The sequence below is a fragment of the Peromyscus leucopus genome, unplaced genomic scaffold, assembly GCF_004664715.2.
Source record: "Peromyscus leucopus breed LL Stock unplaced genomic scaffold, UCI_PerLeu_2.1 scaffold_1128, whole genome shotgun sequence".
In the NCBI taxonomy this organism is placed as follows: Eukaryota; Metazoa; Chordata; class Mammalia; order Rodentia; family Cricetidae; genus Peromyscus; species Peromyscus leucopus.
This window is the reverse complement of record NW_023504257.1, coordinates 5,980-23,657: the sequence shown is the minus strand read 5'-3', so window position 1 is coordinate 23,657 and position 17,678 is coordinate 5,980. Positions and strand designations below refer to the sequence as shown.

Genomic DNA, 17,678 nt, shown 5'->3' with positions numbered 1-17,678 from the left:
ATGTTGAATCACAGTTTTCCTTCCTCGCTATTTAAAATCAGACCTGAAGGCATCTTCTATCACTACCATGTTCCCTTCATCTCTGCTCACTGTTGTTGTCCTCTATGCAGGTTTTTTTTTAATTCTTAAAAATACTTGTTTATTATGTGTATGTGTGCATGCATGGGCAAGCATACCATATTGAATAATAAGTTGTAGGTAATGGTTCTGTCCTTCCACTGGAGGATCCTGGAATTGAATTCAGGTTATCAGGCTTGGAAGCAGGCACCTTTATCTGCTGAGCCATCTAGCCAACCCTGTCTGTATGGTGAATCATAGGTTTTCCTTCTCTATTAAAGGTTGGACCTTAAAGGTATCTTTATTACTTCTACCATGTTCTCTTCCTCCTCAGTCTCTTGATCTTGTCATAAGTTACAAGTTTTTGGATCCTAGGAAGGACTCTTTGGCACAGATAAAACTTCTATTATTTTTGCACATTGACTGGCTACCTAGCTGTAAGAAATGCAAACCAGGCTGACAAGATGGCTCAGAGGACTAAGGCACTTGCCACAAGCCTGATGATCTGAGTTCAGTCTTAGAAGCCCACATGATGGAGGAGAGAATTGACTTCTTGAAGTTGTCCTCTGACCAAAGCACACATTTGCTCCTGTGCATGCATGCATACATACAAACACATGCATGAGGACTTACACACACACACACACACACACACACACACTCATAGAAAGAGAGAGAAATGTAACTTAAAAATGCAAAACAATACCTCCATTTTACCCCTTAATAATTATTAAGTGGCCTTAATAATTTCATCAATATCTGGCGCCCAACGTGGGGCAAATTCCAAAGGCCTGGGTGGCTCCCACCCTCAGCTTCCTCCCTGGCTGGAGGGTACCTGAAGCTTCAGGGTACCACAGCTTCTTTAAAACCAGGAAAAACCTACACGGTTCCATTCCTGAAAAGGAACTAATGAGGTCTCAGTTCCACAGCAACTTTAGCCCCCAGACCAACGAAATCCAGAGTGAGGTGTTCCCCCTCTTCCGAGTGCCAGCTCCCCGCCCTAGCCTGAGGCTTCCACAGTTTCACGAGGGCTTGGAGCCCTGCCTGCTAGCAGACCTCTTGTCTGCAGAGGTAGAGAGGGGCTTAGAGCGGCCTGGAACTCCCCAAGCCCTGAAGCTCCAGGGAGTCACCAAAAAACTGCCTACCACCGCCTCCTGCCTGTGCCCACTCTATGGCCTGCCAAGGCATTCAACAGGACCTGCTTTGGAGCTATACCAACACCTCCTGCTGGCTGAAAAGTGCTACTACACCCCCAAACCACGGAAAGGTAAGATAGGCAAACCAGTGTCTTATCAAGTAAAAGTACTTGATAATTTTACACCTTTAAATTAACTGACAAATTTGAGTAATTCTATAGTATGGCCGACAACATTACCTCACAAGAATTTAAAAACCTTATTGCCTGTATGATGAATGACATTTTCCTGGAAACATACGACCTTCCTAAGGCATATCTGGCCTGTACCATTTTGACATTCACTGTAATAATTCACACAGTGTTCAAACACTGGTTTAATAATAAGAACAAAGATGAGTCATTATTGGGACTGATACAGGCTTTAAAAATAGCAATGAAGACTTACAGAAAAAGATTCTCTCTCTGGAATCTGCTTTTACAAAAGATAGCAATGAAGGCTTACAGAAAAAGATTCTCTCTCTGGAATCTGCTATTTAAGAAAATAGCAATGAAGCTTACAGAAAAAGATTCTTTCTCTGGAATCTGCTAAAGGATTTAATAAAAATATTCTTTCTCTAGAATCTGCTAATCAGATTTACAAAACAGGCTTGTACCCAAAATTGATTTTATTGATAATAAATATGAATATTTAATGGATAGAACACTAACTCTCCAGAGTGAAGTTGTGGCTACTCAGACAGTATATAAGGAAGAAAGATTATCGTTAATTGATAGGATAAGGTCCATGGAATCATGTGTTTCTGAGAACATAAAAACTTCTATGATTCCATGAGAAATATGGAGTCCCTTGCAAGAGAGGAGGTTCACTCCCTAGAACAGACCTAGTGCTCGTTTGCAAGCCCTAGAAGAAACTCTCAGTAAACATGACAAGGGAACTAATAAGCAGAAGGTCAAGACCATAGAGGTTGTAACATCTCCAAATGGCTCTCATACAATGGCTTATCCTGTTATCACCATGAGAAGCCAGCAGATGACACACATCCCGAGCCATATATGACATATACATTACAACCAATTTCAACAAGGGACTTTAAAAATATAAAGGAAACAGTAGTTACGTATGGGATACATTCCACATATGTGAGACAGATGTTAAATTCGTGGTCTACCTCACATAGAATCATTCCAGATGACTGGCATCAGTTAATTTCAGCTGTTCTAGAATATAGCCAGCAGTTACAGTGGAAAAGCTGGTTGAGAGAAGAGGCAAAAAATTTAGAACAACAAGGTAAAATCAGAGGTTTTGTGATCTCCCAAGATCAAATACTTGGTGAGGATGTTTCGCTGACAGGAATGTACAAGCCACTTATGATGAGCATACAATATCCCTATGCCGAACAGCAGCTCTAAATGCTTGGGAAAAAATTCCAGAACCTAGAAAACCAACTGAGGTATACACAAAGATATTTCAGGGACCGCAAACCCTTCACTGATTTTTTACAAAGGCTGAACACAGCTATAAAAGCTGTGTCAGATAAAGAATTAAGAAAAGTATTAACTGAGTCCTTGGTGTCGACAATGCTAATGCAGAATGCAGAAGAATACTTACACCATTAAAGATCAGATCAGCTCCTTTGGAAGAATGGATTCAATATACTAATGGTGTTGAGTCTCTTAACTACAGTAATGAGGCTTGGATAGGAGAGACAAATCCCAGAGGTGAAAGAAGCCCCATGTACCAAATGTTTTAAATGTGGTACACCAGGTCATATAAGTAAAAACTGTACATGGGGTCTCCTAGAAGTAATACTCCTTCTAGGAATAGCCTAAACAGGACACCTCAACCACCTCCTGGATTATGTAGAAGATGTGGCAAAGGCTGACATTGGACCAGAGTGCAATCAAAAATAGATATACGAGGCAACCCTTTACTGGTGGAAAATGCCTCAGGGGGCCTCTTGCAGGCCCCAAATCAAACATGATACGAACATTCCCAGCCACTGTGGAAGAAATTCCTCTCCAGGACAACTAATAAACCAATGCCTAATGTAAAAACTGATACTGCAATGGATGATAAAACAGCTCTGATACATGATCACAGTTTACAAAGAACACAATAAAACAAATATTTTGGCAGACTTCCATAAATGAATAAAGACCAAAGCTTAGAATTCTAATTAAAGCCTGGTTCTGGAAGGCCTGGTAGACACAGGTGCAGATGTGACTATAATTATACCAAAATCATGGTATCCGAATTGGTCTCTTCAAGAGGTAGATGTCCAACTTCTAGGGACTGGAACCCTATATCAGATAAAACAGATTCGAGATGGGTTGAATGCATAGGGCCAGAAGGACAGAGAGGAAGGCTAAAGCCATATGTAAAATGTAGCAATAAATCTTTGGGGCTGAGATCTCTTACAACAGTGAAAAACCCAGATTAAAATTCCTACACTCTCAAAAAATGAATACAAATGAATGCATGTTTCTAGGAATGATATCATAACATGCTATAAAAAACAGTCACCAACCATTCAGGCTGGCCGCGAACTCCAGATCCACCTGCCTCTGCCTCCTTGATAACCGTTCCTTTGTATATAGTCTTGTATTAGGTTAGAACCTTCTTATTTAGACAAAAGGGGGAGATGTAGTGGGTAGCCATTCCAGCTTTGACCTGGAAGCTCCAACCCCCATTGAGGCTTTGGTAACAGTCACACCTATAAGGCAGGGATGAGAGAGGATGCTGAAGACCCAGGTTTCAGATGCATGGGCTCTCTTAGTGCCTGGACCCTGGACGCTGGAGGTAGACTGAGCAGAGTTCTCCATAGAACAACGCCAGACTGCGCCATGCCTTTCCCAGACTCTGTAAACTATCCATTCACTTGTGAGTTACCCCACAAAATAAACCTCCCAGCCAGGGGTGGTGGTGCACGCCTTTAATCCCAGCACTTGGGAGGCAGAGGCAGGTGGATCTTTGTGAGTTCGAGGCCAGCCTGGGCTACCAAGTGAGCTCCAGGAAAAAGGCGCAAAGCTACACAGAGAAACCCTGTCTCGAAAAAACCAAAAAAACAAATAAATAAATAAATAAATAAAATAAAATAAACCTCCCTTTTTACTACATGGAGTGGCCTTAATAATTTCACCAATAGTAATAAGCAACTACCCCTCATGGTTTGAGTAGCCAGTCCATCAGAGACTCGTTTCCACTCCCAGACAGCTCAGTTTGGTTGCACGTTCAATCACTCATCCCAGGGAGCATGTGGCCACCACTACAGTAAGGAGATACACCATCCCACACACACAGGGAGCAAGACAGTCATATCAGGATTGCCTCTGGGGACCCTCCACCTTCTCAGAGATCAGCCCAGCCAGCCCCAGGTCTCAGCACGCATTGCGTGGGCCATGCAACCACTGCTCAACTCATCCTTGGTTCCATCAGTCTCTCCTCAGGCATTAATTATTGTGACTTTTTTGGAAAGACATAAGTGACAGTTTACCCCAGATGAGACACTAGAGCAACGTGGAGAAACAATTCCAACCCGGTCTAGCTTAGTGAACCAGAGAGTTTCCTGAGATTATTTACAGGACTAAAAGTATCTGAAAAGAGCAAGCATGTGAGGACTGTGGAACCCTAATTTCGTCCGAGCTTCCTGAGTAACAATATGAAATCATTGACTTCTTCCCCCACAAACACAGGTCTTTGGGAAGCAGCCTTGCACAGCTGAGGTGGCACTGATTGCAAACTGGGAGCAGGGATGGAGTGAGGGATGTTCTGTGACTGCTGTCCCCAAAGGGGATTCCAATTAATCCTTCCCTACTGTGAGGCTCAGGGCTGGGTGCTGGGGAAGAAGACCCTGGGTGTCTAGCTCCAGGAGGGAGCACTCCTCACAACACACCAGCCTGGCCCTGGGGGCTTGTTAGTGACTGCAGAGCCTCTGTGGCAGCAGCTCCAGGGACCCAGAATAGGAGAATGTGGGTCCTCAGCCCCTCCCTTCTTAGGCAGAGAGGGATGTTCACAGGGATGTGAGAGCCTATCCTGGCCATGGTGAGTTGAGTTCTGGCTGCAGAAGCCACCTGCCCAATGCCACCTTCAGTGAGACCTGAGAATGAGTGGAGGAGGAGAACGGTTTAGATTGCCTTGACAGTGACCCCATCCATGGAGCTGGCTTGAACAGGGTTTAATTCCCATCTGAGTTGAGTCTGTGGGATCCTGGAGAATCCTCAGTGTGCTCAGAAGGGAACTAGAGGAGCTCCTGCCCAGCTCTGAACCCTTCAGACCCGGAACCCTGGGGCACAGGAGGTGGTGAGACAAGGTGATGAGTGGGTTTGGGTGTGTGGGGTACATGCTCATGCAGCCTGGACTACATGAGCACACACACACACACACACACACACACACACACAAGCATGCGCACGCACACGCACACAGATCTATGTGGGTGAGAGCTTGAAGCAGCAGGGAAGTAGGGAGGCACCAGACTCCCTCCCCAGCACTCCTGGCCCTCTGCCCTCCCCAGTTCTCAGGAAGGATCCTGGGTCTGCCCCTGAACTCAGCACCCACAGGTAAGCCCTGCAGGCAAGCGCTGTTCTGGGGCCTTCATGGGGTGTAGATTCCATCATGGGCTTTAAGTGAGCAGATGAGGACTGCTGGTTCTGTGCTATCACGTGCTCTATGCAAGCTCTTTTGCTGTCGGAATGATGGAACGTGAGTCTGGAGAGAGGGCTCCAGGGTTAAGAGCACTTGTTGCACTGGCAGAGGATCAGCGCCCATCCGGTGGCTCAGAACTTATCTATTAACTCTAGTTCCAGGGGATCCAATGCCTTCTGACCTCTGCGAGCACTAGGCATGCACATAGCACATGCAAGCAAAACATTCATACAATAAAATACAAATAAATCTCAAAAAATTTAAGATGATTGGAACTGTAGTTATGTGTTTGAATCCGGTTTTCTGGTCAACACAAAGGTGTGTTTCTTAATTAAAGGCATTAGAATACTGATTGATATCAGTAGAACTTCATTCTCTTTTTTTGTTTGTTTGTTTGTTTGTTTTTAGGGACTTTTTTCTGTGTATGTTTTTGGTGGTGTGTATGTGCATGTTTTGTGCATGTGTGCACACAGGTATACATGCATATTGAGGACCAGAGTTCAAATCTGCAGAGACCATGTATGTTCCAGGTAGACATGATGGTCTGCCTGCAACCCCAGCATACAGGAAATGAAGACAGAGGAAACTGAAGTGAGCTGGCTACCTAGATTAGCTAAATCAGTGAGTTCTGGGCTCAGGGAGATCCTGGACTAGCTAATCAGTGAGTTCTGGGCTCGGGGAGACCCTAGACTAGCTAATCAGTGCATTCCGGGCTTAGGGATACCCTAGACTAGCTAATCAGTGAGTTCCAGCTCAGGGAGACCCTAGACTAGCTAATCAGTGAGTTCTGGGCTCAGGGAGACCTGGACTAGCTAATCAGTGAGTTCCGGGCTCGGGAAGACCCTGGACTAGCTAATCAGTGAGTTCCGGGCTCAGGGAGACCCTGCCTTGATGTACTAGGTGGAGAGCAATTGAGAAAGACACTGGATACTAACCCCTTGCCCCCACCTTCATGCAAATACATGCACATATACACGTGCAAAAAATCAATAAATAAAAGGAGAAGGAAATGCAGTTAGCCCTTCTAGGGTGGCATCTGTATTGAACAGTACCAAACTTTAAGATCATTATTCCTTTAAACAATCTAGTACAACTATTTACATTAGTATTTAAATTACATTGTATCTTAATAAGTAATTTCAAGTTGATTTAAAGTGTATACAGGGATCCATGGATTGTATGGAAATAGTATGCCTTTTGTGTTTGTTCTGGAGGCAGGAGCTTGCTGTGTAGCCCAGACTGACCCTGAACTCATGGCCCATCTATCTTATACTCACAGTGTGACCCATGTAAGACTTTATTGTCTTGTCTTTTTTTTTTTTGTTTGTTTTTTTGTTTTTTTTTTTCAAGACAGGGTTTCTCTGTATAGCTTTGTGCGTTTCCTGAACTCGCTCTGTAGACCAGGCTGACCTCAAATTCACAAAGATCTACCTGCCTCTGCCTCCCAAGTGCTGGGATTAAAGGTGTGTGCCACCACCGCCTGGCTGTCTTTTATTTTCTTTGGGTCCTTTCGGTGAGGTGTTCCATGCTCTTCAGCTTCAAAAGACAGATAGTGAACAGTTGAAACAACAGAGACAGAGGATAGCATGACTGTCCATAATTATTGCACTTCAAGTTAATGTGTGTGTGTGTGTGTGTGTGTGTGTGTGTGAGAGAGAGAGAGAGAGAGAGAGAGAGAGAGAGAGAGAGAGAGAGAGAGAGAGAGAGAGAGAGAGAGAGAGCAGGGGAGTACAAGAGTGCCATAACTTGAGGGTGGAAGTCAGAGGACAACTTTCAGGAGTCAGTTCTTCCACCGTGAGGATTTCAGGGATTGGATGTCAGTTTCCTTTAGCTGCTGAGGCCATCTCAGCAGCCCCTGCGACTTGTTCAGCCTTGTTTTAGTTACTGGTGTTGTTACCATGTCATTTTCGTTCTCACCATCGCTGTGGTAGTGGCACGCGAGCCATGGCCGCATTTGGAGGCCGGAGGACAACTTTAGGGAACTGGTTTCCTCTTCCCTCCTCATGTGGATGCTGAGGGCGGAAGTCAGGTCTCGGAACTTGCACAGCAAGTGCCTTTTTGTGCTCAGCCATCTCGTGGGGCCCTCAACAAGTGACTAATGGGAGTTGACAGAGAAGCCCACGTCCCTCAGCCTTAAGGAGGGTGACCCTGAGGTGTGTGTTTCTCAACACTTTTTCAGAGATTCCCAGTGTGATGTAATGGCAATCGCCTCCATGGGTAGGATTCCAGATTGACACACTTTATGTTGGCTGTGTCCCGGAACTGTCTCCCAGCCACCTCCAAAGTCATCGCTCTGTTTTGTTTTGTTGCTCTCTCTCTCGCTGTTTTCTTGTGAACGGTACTAGGCATTCAGCCCAGGTTCTCATGCCTGCTAGACAGGCAAGCTACCACTGGCTAACCAGCCCCTGTCCGGTTTTTGTTTGTTTTGTTTTTTTGGATTACCCTGAGATCAGTTATTTTCTCTTGGGTCCTTATGTAGGCTCTGCTTCTAGAGATATTCAGTGAAGTAACTGACTGTTCTTATTGACAGCTTGATACAACTGAGAATCACCTGGAAAGAGAGTCTGAATGAGGGATTCTCTGCATAGCGTTGGCCTGTGGGCATGTCTCTGGGAAACTGGCTGAATTCATGTAGACAAAGACTCAGCCCACCGTTGGCAGCACCATTCCCCAGGTGAGGGGTCCTGAACTGTGCAAGAATGGAGAGACCAGGCCAAACACAAGCAAGGAAGCAGGTGAGTACGCATGCATGCGTTCACCCTCTCTGCTCCTGGCTGTCCCTGGGCTGACTTCCCTGCTGTGACTGACTCTAACCTGGAGCTGTGAGCTAGGTTAACCCCATTCCTCCCCTCAGTTTCTTCTTGTCAGAGAGTTTCATACCGCAGTAGACGGTAAACTAGGACACTAACGTTTCTTCTTTCTCCCCCCACATGTGAAGTATCTTTGCCTTCTAAGTTCTTGCATATTGAGGAGATACCTCGCTGGCTGGGTAATAACTGAGCATTTCTGAGTCTCTCTCCTGTCTGCAAACCAGTGATGATCCTCCTGCCCCACCTGAGGCCTCACTGCCCCTGCCTTGTCCCAGTAATCCTATCTCCTCTCAGGCTCCCGAGAAGCAGCAGGACAATGGGACCTGGCTGGTGACAGAGTTCGTGCTGGTGGGATTCTCCAACCTCCCAGAACTGAGGTCCACTCTCTTCACCTTGTTCCTGCCTCACCTACCTGTCACACTCAGTGGCAACGCCACCATCATCACCATCATCCAGGTGGACCGCACCCTCCACATCCCATGTACCGCTTCCTGGCTGTGCTCTCCCTCTCTGAGACCTGCTACAACCCTGGTCACCATCACCCAACATTGCTGGCCCATCTGCTGATGGAGAGCCAGGCCATCTCCATCGGCGGGCTGTCGGGCCAGATGTTCTTCTTTTTGGTCTTGGGGATGCAATAAACTGTTTCCTGCTTTACACTGATGGCTACGACAGGTATGTGGCCATCTGCCATCCCTTGCCGCCTACTCTATGATCATGAGACCCGCCGTTTGCCTGTATATTGGGAATATCTGATTTCTGCTCTGGTTTCTCGGTGGCCTTGGTCGAAACCTGTATGATCTTCTCCTCGCCCTTCTGCGGCACGGGCCGCGTGGAACACTTCTTTCTGTGACATCGCCCCTGTGCTGAAGCTCAGTTGTGCAGAGAGCACGCACAAAGCACTTGGCATCTTCTTCCTGAGCATCCTGGTGGTGCTGTTCTCCTTCCTCCTCATCCTCCTCTCCTACGCTTCATCGTGGCAGCCATCGTGAGGATCCCTTCAGCCGCGGAAGGCGCAAAGCCTTCTCCACCTGCGCGGCCCACCTCACTGTGGTCATAGTGCATTTTGGCTGTGCCTCCATCAGCTACCTGCGGCCAGACTCTGGGCCAATCCCTCCCAGGACCGCCTGGTGGCGGTGTTCTACACGGTGGTGACGCCGTTGCTCGAACCCTGTGGTCTACACCCTGAGGAACAAGGAGGTGAGGGTGGCCCTGAAGAAGAACCTGGCACGGGGCTGCGGGTCTGCTTGCGTTAATAAGTTCCCTTCCTAAAGTGGATATCCCCGCCCAGAAAACAAGAGCCTTTTCGGTGGTTTTTTTTTTTTTTTTTTTTTTTTTAATCTTTTTTTTAGACTTATTTATTTATTATATGTGTACCGCATCCTGCCTGCATGCCAGAAGAGGGCAGCAGATCTCATTACAGATGGTTGTGAGCCACCATGTGGGTGTGGGAATTGAACTCAGGACCTCTGGAGGAGCAGCCAGTGCTCTTAATCTCTGAGCTATCTCTCCAGCCTTTTATATATATAAATATATATGCATGTATGTGTCTGTGTGAGCGGGACACATGAGTATACGTGCCTACTGAGGCCAGAAAAGGACCAACAATCTTTTGAGTTGGTGTTAAATATAACTGAGAGTCTCCTGATGTGAGTACAAGGAGTGAGTCCTAGTCCTCTAGAAGAGAAGGAAGCCATTTCTCCAGCCCATTTGTGATTTTGTTTTGTTTGAGACAGAGTTTCACTACATAACCCTGGTTAACCTGGAACTTACTATGTAGACTGCGCTGGCCTTGAACTCACAGAGGTCTGTCTGCCTCCGCCTCACTAACGCTGGGATTAAAGGCCAGTGCTCCACGGGTTGTTATGGAGCACTCTTTTAATCCCAGAATGTAGGAGGAGGCAGAGGAAGCTGATCTCCGAGTTCTAGTCCAGCTTGGTCTACAAAGTGAGTTCTAGAACAACCAGGACCACACAGAGAAACCCTGTCTGGAGAAAAAAAAAATAGAAAAATAAATAAGACGTGCCATCAACATAGAATCTTCAATGACTTCTTAATGCCCCATGCAACTGTGTTGACAGATGGAACCTTTCCTGTGGATAGACGGCGTCAAGGTGCTGTCCTTGGAGACAAAGGGGCCGGTACATCAAAGGTAGTGTGGGTATCATAGAAACAGCCTAACTTCTTTTTTAATTTTTAAGAGACTTATTCTCTTCTTGTGTATGGTATATGTGAGTACAGGTGAGTAGGTACATGCATTTGAAGACGTTGTTGACTCCCTAGAGCTGGAATAACCGGCAGTTGTGAGCTGCCTGATGTTGGTGTTGGTGAAAAGACCAGGCAGACACCATAACAGACTGCTCAGTCTTCTCTCAAGATCAGACCTCCATTTCAGTTTCCTGAGACTTGAGCAAGCAGTTTCTGGGAGAGCCATGAACAAAAGACACAGTCCTTGCAGTAGCTCCCTTTCTGCGTGTATTCTGACTGTTCAAGGTTCAGCCAATTGTTTACTGTCTGAGACCCCTCTCAACAACATAGAGCTCCGTGCATGGGTCAATGTGAAAGCCTGGGCCACTGAGTCAGGCCCCACAGTCAGTACGTGCTAGGCCAGCCAGCTTCCCATGCAGCTCAAAGACAGAGCCTGGGACTTGTCCATGCCTACCCAAAAATGATAACTGTAACCCCAACCAGTAAATTCAAAGGTTACATGTAGTGGGTAGCCATTCCAGCTTTGATCTGGAAGTTCCAACCCCCACTGAGGTTTTGGTAACTATCACGCCTACAAGGCATGGCTGAGAAAGGACCCTAAAGACCCAAGATCCAGATGTGCAGGCTCTCTTGGTTCCTGGACCTTGGACGCTGAGGTAGACCAAGCAGAGTTCTCCAGAGAACACCGCCGGACTGCGCTACACCTTTCCCAGACCCTGTTACCTATCCCTTCACTCGTGAGTTACCCCACAAAATAAAACTCCCTTTAACTACATGAGTTCCCTTAATAATTTCACTAATAGTTACATACCCTTACCCAATCCTGTGATGCCAAGCTTGTATCACCCTGCTTGCAGTTTTTCCCTTTAAAAACCCCTCACCCCGGAGCTCAGGCCATCCTCCTCCACCTGCTGTGTTGGAGTGTTGGACACAGACCAAGCCCGGGCTGCTTGTAATCAATAAATCCCTGTTGTTGCATTGATATCAGCTCTGTGTGGTCTTCTGGGTGGGGGGGGAGTCTCACGTCTTGGGCACAACACTGGAACCTACCTCAGGTCCTCTGCAAGGGCAGTAAGTTCTCTTAACCACTGAGCCATCTCCCTAGCCCCAGGGCCTAACCTTCTGACTGGGTTAATGTTGTTATTACTCGAAATAGCTTAGTTACCCACAAGTGTTCTCATCTTCCTATCTCTGATGCTCATTTTACCTTCTAATTTCTGCCGTGGGATTATGAGGTTACAAGGAGCTCACCTGATGTGGTCCCTTCCAGAACCATAAGAAATAAATCCTGTCCTTAATTATAGTACCTGACATATAGTTTGGCGGGGAGTGGGGGGGGGAGTGGGGGGGGGGGTGCAGCTCAGGGCAGCTAAGGCAGAGCTTGGTACCAGGATGTCATAATAAATACCTGAAGATGTCAGAGGCTTTAGAATTGAGTAATAAACAGATGAAGGGAGGAGCCAAAGGAACACACTACAATAGCCCAGATTTCCATTAACAGAGTTGCTGAGAACTATCTGCAGCCAGGCTGACTGGAGCTCCATGTGTAGCCCACACTGACTTTGACTTGAAGATGATCATCCTGCCTCAGACTCCTGAGTGCTTGGATTTGCCCCACTCCCAGGTCCACAAATGGAAGTTTTTATTACGTCAATTTCACTAGCATCTACATAGTGGTAGTTTGGTAAGCATTCTCAACCATGTCTATTAAATATTCTGATGCCCACCTCCCACATTACCTCTTTCCCTCCCACTCCTGCGGACCCCTTCCTCTTCCCAACTGTTTCTTCTGTCTCTTTATCATTGTTGCTGTTGACTCAATGAGTTTAATTAAGGCTGTTTACATGATCCTAGGTAAAGAGTTATGTTGTGGGAGGGGTGGAGAATAAATATCTGCTGAGATAAGACCGAAAGCCAGGTTCACACCAATGAACTTAAGACACGTGAATCTTTGAATCCCACAGCTCCTTTCCCCAGCCATGGTTGTAAACATCTGTTAGTGTCTTCCTCTGTTGGCACGTGTCCTATTTGGATTTCTATCGCTGTGAAGAGACACCATGACATAGCAACTCTTATAAAGGAGAGCATTTCATGGGGCTGGCTTACAGTTTAGAGGTTCAGTCCATTATTGGCTTGATGGATGGCTGGCAGCTTGAGGGCAGCATGGTGCTGGAGAATGAGTTGAGAGTTCCACATCTTGATCCACAGGCAGCAGAAGCAACTGTGTGCCACCTGAACAGAGCCTGATCAAAGGAGACCTCAAGCCACTCCCACAGTGACACACTTCCTCCAACAAAGCCACACCTCCTAACAGTGCCACTCCCTATGGGGGCCATTTTCTTTCAAACCACCACAGTGTGAGAGAATACTCAGACAAAAAACAAGTAAAGGAGAAAGAGTTCGTCTGGTCCACAGTTCAAGGAGGGGATCTCAGCGGCAGGGACATGGAGGCAGTAGAAGCTTGGCAGCTTGTCACATCATAGCCACAACAGCAGAGGAGGCAGGTTGCTATTCTGCTCTCTTTCTCCACCTTGTACAGTCAGAGACCAAAGATGTCACTAACCACAAGCAGATGGGTCCTCCCTTCAGTTAACACAACACAGGAATCCTCCACGGGCATGCCCAGAGGCCCATCTCCCAGGTGATTATAGACCACACCAACCATCACAACTTCTTAGAACCACCTAAGACTCTCCCCAAATTATGGACCCCCAAGAACAACAGAATCTCACAGATGCTTACACATAAGTCAGCTGTATTAGGTAATTTGGGCCCCTCTGTGGGATACTTTCATTTACAAAAAGCCAGAGTTGTGTGGCCCAGCAGACAGTGCAGCAGGAACAATAACTGTCTTTATCTACACAGTCCTCAGGAAAAAAGGCTCTCTCTTTCTTGAGTGTTGCTACATACTTTAGCAATGTACACAAGTAGACTCCAGGGAGTAAATGCTAAAATACCAATGACATTCAAGAAAGGAGAGAGCTCTGGTTTGTTGAAGGCTGTTCCCACAAATCATCTCTTTTATCTTAAATGCCCAAAAAGGCTCTCATGGTGAAGGCTTGGTCCCCTGTGCAGAAGCATTCAGAGGCAGGGGGCCCTTGGGAAGTGATGGGATCATTAGGGCTCTGACTCCATGGATTGAATGGCTGATGAATTTATAGCTTAATGAGGTTAGAAGTGGAGCCTCATTTTAAAAGTGAGCTCTCATCCCTGTTGTAGTTATTTGTTTGCTCTGTGGGGTTTCTGTTTGTTTTAAGATACTGTCTTTGTATGGATCCAAGTTAACCTTGAACTTGCTATTTACCCTAGGATAGCTTCAAACCCAGGATACTCTGCTGTGGGATGGTCTGTATGTCAAATCTGTTGCTTGATTGGTCAATAAATAAAACACTGATTGGCCAGTGGCTAGGCAGGAAGTATAAGTGGGACTAACAGAGAGGAGAAAAGAAAGAACAGGCAGCAGAAGGAGTCACTGCCAGCCGCCCCAGGACAAGCAGCATGAAAAGATGCCGGTAAGCCACGAGCCACGTGGCAAGGTATAGATTTATGGAAATGGATTAATTTAAGCTATAAGAACAGTTAGCAAGAAGCCTTGCCACGGCATACAGTTTGTAAGTGATATAAGTCTCTGTGTTTACTTGGTTGGGTCTGAGCAGCTGTGGACTGGCGGGTGACAAAGATTTGTCCTGACTGTGGCCAGGCAGGAAAACTCTAGCTACAATACTCCTATCTCCATCTTGAGTACTAATTGCAGATGTGCAGCACCCACCTATCATTCTCTCTCTCTCTCTCTCTCTCTCTCTCTCTCTCTCTCTCTCCTCTCTCTCTCTCTCTCTGTGTGTGTGTGTGTGGTTGTGTGTGTGTGTGTGTTTTAGTTTGGGTCACTATTGCTATGATGAAACACCATAACCAAAGCAAGTTGGGCAGGAAAGGGTGAATTCAGCTTATACATCCACATCGCTGTTCCTCACCAAAGGAAGTCAGGGCAGGAACCTGGAGGCAGGAGCTGATGCAGAAGCCATGGAGGAGTGCCGCTGACTGGCTTGTTCTCCATGGCTTGCTCAGCCTCCTTTCTTATAGAACCCAGGACCACCAACCCAGGGAAACTGGAAGCTTTCAAGCAAGCTAGTCTGGCTATAAAGTGAACAAAGACTCTCTCAGAGGAGGAATGTGAGGTCTGACATCTCGGTTGTCTGCTCACCTCCTTTGCACATGCGCTGTGGCATGTTAGAATGTGCTCACCCCAACTCAAATACACATATAACTGCAGAGGGGAGAAGGAGCGGGGATGGGAGCAGATGGGGGAGAGATTTTAAAGAACCAATTAAGATTCTAACTATAGTTCTGGGATATAGCTCAGTGGTAGAGTACTTGCCTAGCATGTATGAGGCCTTTTGTTCAGTCTTCAGCAACTCCCCACCCCACGTATAACCAACCATTTCACTTCCTTAGAGGACCCAGTGTAAACACAAGGTTATCTTTTCATTCACAAGATACAGAAACCCAGGCTAGCAAGATGGTTGCTGGGGAGGGGAGGTAAAGGCACTTGCCACTGTGCCCGATGACCTGAGTTTTCACCAAGTCCAACAGGGTGGAAAGGGTGGAAAGAGAGAACAGAGTCTCACAAGATGTCCTCTAACTGCAACATGCATGGTGAACACACAGAGATGGATGGATGGTAGACAGATGATAGGTAGATAGATGCATACATAGATAGATACACACATACAATACATAGACAGATGGATGATAGACAGATGATAGATAGATAGATAGATAGATAGATAGATAGATAGATAGATAATATCTGTTAAAAGAAGCTGGTAGTGGGGTGGCTTAGTGGATAAAGGTACATGTTTCCAAGCCTGGAGACCTGATCCAATCACATGCTAGAAGAAGAAGAAATGACTCCAGCAAGTGTCCTCTGACCTCTACATACCTGTAGTGCCCCCATCACCCCCACACACAAAATAAATAAAAAATCAAAAACATTTTTAGAAAGATATAGAAATCCACCAAAGCTGCCCATGTAAATTTGTTTGTTTGTTTGTTTTGTTTTTAAAGATTTATTTATTAATTATGTATACAGCATGTATGACTGCAGGCACCAGAAGAGGGCACCAGATCTCATTATAGATGGTTGTGAGCCACCATGTGGTTGCTGGGAATTGAACTCAGGACCTCTGGAAGAGCAGTCAGTGCTCTTAACCTCTGAGCCATCTCTCCAGCCCTGTTGTTTGTTTATTCATTATGTGCATGTAGGATTACCTCCAGAGCAAGATTCATGCAGGACCAACATCAGGCACTTAGATGACAATGGTCAAAGTCTTGTTGACATCCTGGGATGAGTGCTCAGTTAACTAGAATCCATACAACTCTCAGAATTGACACTCCAGCCGGCAGAACCTAACAGTGCAGTTGGACCTGATTATCCCTGCATGTTCCCTTCCTGGGTCTCCAAAGTCTCTGTCAGATTCATCCTCTGTCCGTCAGCACCCACTTCCCAGAGCTGGGGGTATAAGTCACTGGGAGTCACTTACCTAGCTTGTGTGACCCTGAGTTCCATCCCTACAGAAGAAAAGCATCTCTTTAAAAACAACCTACAAGGAAGACAGCCATAGCAACTCACGTCTGTAATCCTAGCACTTGGGAGGCTGTTTTAGTTTGCTTTCTATTGCTGAGATAAACACCATGACCAAAAGCAACTTGGGGTGGAAAAGATTTGTTTCACCTACAGCCTGTGTAGTTCATAGTGCAGAGAACTCAGGGCAGGAGCCTGGAGGCAGGAACTGAAGCAGAGACCATGGAGGAACAAAGCTTATTGACTTGGCCCTCCTGGCTCCTTCAGCCTGCTTCCCTATACAACTCAAGACTACCTGCACTGGGGTGGCACTGCCCACAAGAAACTCAGTCTTCCCACATCAACCACTGATCAAGGAAATGCCCCCACAAACATGCCACAAGCAATCTAAGAGGCAATTTCTCAGTTGAAATCCCCTCTTCTCAGATAGGTCTAAGTCTGTGTCAAACTGACTAAACAAACCAGCACAGTGGCTGATACAGAAAGAACAGGCATTCAAGGCCAGCTTGGCTACATAATAAGTTCCATGCCTTTTCAGCTACAGTGTAAGACCCTCAAAAACAAAAACCCACATGGGAAAAGAATAGACACACTGATTCAAACTGGCTACCAATTTTCCCAGGAACCCAGGACATGCAGGTACATGCAGGCAAGTACTCTACCACTGAGCCGCACTTCGACTTCACCAATTTTTTCTTTATCTTCCCTTGACCTTAAAAGATACCATTAATAGGATATGGGGGGGGGTTATACCTGTAATCCAGCAGCACCAGGGAGGTTAAGGCAGAAAGGATGAGTTAAGAGTCTAGCCTGGGCTACATAAGTGAGACCCTGCATCAAACAAGTTAAGAAATTTAAGAACACCAGTTAAGAACTTTCTCTGTGGCTGGTAGGGTAGCTCAGTGGGTAAAGGCACTTGCCACCAAGTCTGAGGACCTGAGCTCATCTCCAGAATTTATACAGTGGAAGGGAAGAACTGACTCTCTAAATGTGTCTTCTGACCATCACATGACCCCCATGTGTGCCCCCACATTCATATACAGAATGAATAAATAAATATGTAATAAAACACATGTTTTACAATTTTTTACTTAGGCAATAGAGATAGACTCAGCAGATAAAAAAAACGATTGCCTAGAAAATCTGACAACCTCAACTTGCTCCCCAGACCCCAATGGAGGAGAAAACAAACTCCTAAAAGTTGTCCTCTGACCTCCTCATGTGCTGCATGGAATACTC

At 46.1% G+C, this 17,678-nt stretch overlaps 1 pseudogene; it reads left to right on the top strand.

Annotated features, from left to right (window-relative positions):
- The first annotated feature begins 966 nt into the window (after positions 1 to 966).
- On the top strand, positions 967 to 9,922 carry LOC114686131 (annotated as a pseudogene).
- The last annotated feature ends 7,756 nt before the right edge of the window (positions 9,923 to 17,678 follow it).